Raw genomic sequence first — 2,762 nt, 5'->3', positions numbered from 1 at the left:
TAGTGTAATGCACTGTTGTTATTACCGATGCCGTACCATACCATTATAAATGCTGTCACAGCTAAATCACCATTAGCTGCTGCTGCAGCCGCTGCTGCTATTGTTGGTGATTTTGTTATTGCAAATTTGTAATGCATTGCCTTCAGGCCATAAATCTTGTACTGGATTACTGTGTAAAAGTCGTTTGTATGGTCTTGACTCATCAATCAGAGCTGGAATGTTTGTGTTACAACTGCCACTTTGTATGATGGATGAAGATGGGTGTTTTCTAACAGTACAGTAGGGGTAGGGGGTGGTGTGTGTGTGTGTGTGTGTGTGTGTGAGTGAGATGGAGCACAATGTATGCAGTGACACTCATTATTCCATCTGCAGCCGAGAATGATTGAACACGCCACATATTAACTGTCTTTTCCTCTTAATCCCATTGTGTTCTGCGAGATTAAATTCGAACACTAATAAATGTTTTTTATGGCTAATTAATGTTTCGCACCTTGCCAAGAATCACTTTCTTCCTCTACTAATTCTAATTGGTCCAATTAATCATGCAAAAGGTAATTAGCATAGTTTGATGTGCAGGAAAAGCCACTCTGGAGCCCACAGGGGGATTTGGAGAGCTTTTGTTTCTCGATACAAACAGAAAATTAGTCAAGGGTGGTAGGCGCTTGATGCTGAAGCTCAGTGCAACACAATACTAATGAGTGTGTTCTATTGTGATGGTTTTTATGGGACTGACAGGCATATTCATACCAAAGGCAGATGTACTATGCAAGTGAATGAAGATGATTGGCTTTGGCTGTCTGAGAGATCTGTGTAATGTCCTGGAGATTTACAGTAAGAAAGGACATTCTCTAACACACAGACGCACACAGTGAGGCAGGAGCTTATTCCCCGGTATAAATAGATTTTCAAAAGGTCTCCTGTAGTCTATAATAGACATATATTGATCTAGAGTTTCTCTGTGCAAGCAGGTGTCTCTCCTTTTCAAATAAATAGTGAAAACTTTTCAGGAATTTCAGAAAGATATTTTTGGACTGACATTAATAGCAAAAAATTAATTTCAGAGATGTTTTTTAATTATCAAGTCTTGTGACACAGTGTTTAAATCTATATTCTGTTTTCATGGGTGTATACAACATTGGACCATAACAAAAGAGAGTACAAAAGATCTGCACACTACTGTCAGTGTGTATAAACATAAATTAGGTTCCAGTACCTCTGAGGGGGGCAACACAATGGCACAACACGCAATGTGGAGATAAAGATGTGGGTAAGAGATAAATATCTCTAGGGTTGCCCCCTCCAAATTGACCAAACTGTTAGTCGAAGTTTTTATTGGTCTGTTAGTGGCAAAAAGAACAAAACTCCTCTAACCTCCATTAAGAAGCTGCACCTTGTCGAAATTATCAGGGGGATGGTTCCAATGCAAACATTTTTCTTGTAACATGGATGTCAGAACCATGTGAGCATGGCACATCGCTTCAGCCTACCAGTCTCGTCACAGGAGTGGCAAAAATCAACCCAATCCTTTCAGTTTTGCCGGAGTTACAGTAGAAAAAGAGATGATCCCTTCACAAAAAATAGAAAATGGAAGGTTTTTCCGTTTTTAAGGTAATGTCTATATGTTGACGATTGTAAATGTCATCTGTTAGACTTATCTGTAGGCTTAGTATCAGTGAAAACTTAATTTATTATACTAGCCTTTTTTTTGGCGTTGTGTGTGTGTATATATATATACACATATATACATACACACACACATATACACATATATACACACACACACACACACATATATACATATATATATGTGTGTATATATGTGTATATATATATGTATGTGTGTGTATATATATATATGTATATATGTGTGTGTGTATATATGTATATATGTGTGTATATATATATGTGTGTATATATGTGTGTGTGTGTATATATGTATATATGTGTGTATATATGTATATATGTGTGTGTGTGTGTGTGTGTATATGTATATATGTGTGTGTGTGTGTATATATATATATATATATATATATGTGTGTATGTGTATATACACTCACCTAAAGGATTATTAGGAACACATGTTCAATTTCTCATTAATGCAATTATCTAATTAACCAATCACATGGCAGTTGCTTCAATGCATTTAGGGGTGTGGTCCTGGTCAAGACAATATCCTGAACTCCAAACTGAATGTCAGAATGGGAAAGAAAGGTGATTTAAGCTATTTTGAGCGTGGCATGGTTGTTGGTGCCAGACGGGCCGGTCTGAGTATTTCACAATCTGCTCAGTTACTGGGATTTTCACGCGCAACCATTTCTAGGGTTTACAAAGAATGGTGTGAAAAGGGAAAAACATCCAGTATGCGGCAGTCCTGTGGGCGAAAATGCCTTGTTGATGCTAGAGGTCAGAGGAGAATGGGCCGACTGATTCAAGCTGATAGAAGAGCAACTTTGACTGAAATAACCACTCATTACAACCGAGGTATGCAGCAAAGCATTTGTGAAGCCACAACACGCACAACCTTGAGGCGGATGGGCTACAACAGCAGAAGACCCCACCGGGTACCACTCATCTCCACTACAAATAGGAAAAAGAGGCTACAATTTGCAAGATCTCACCAAAATTGGACAGTTGAAGACTGGAAAAATGTTGCCTGGTCTGATGAGTCTCGATTTCTGTTGAGACATTCAGATGGTAGAGTCAGAATTTGGCGTAAACAGAATGAGAACATGGATCCATCATGCCTTGTTACCACTGTGCAG

Source organism: Micropterus dolomieu, linkage group LG18, assembly GCF_021292245.1.
Source record: "Micropterus dolomieu isolate WLL.071019.BEF.003 ecotype Adirondacks linkage group LG18, ASM2129224v1, whole genome shotgun sequence".
Taxonomy (NCBI): domain Eukaryota; kingdom Metazoa; phylum Chordata; class Actinopteri; order Centrarchiformes; family Centrarchidae; genus Micropterus; species Micropterus dolomieu.
This window is presented reverse-complemented; position numbering follows the sequence as displayed.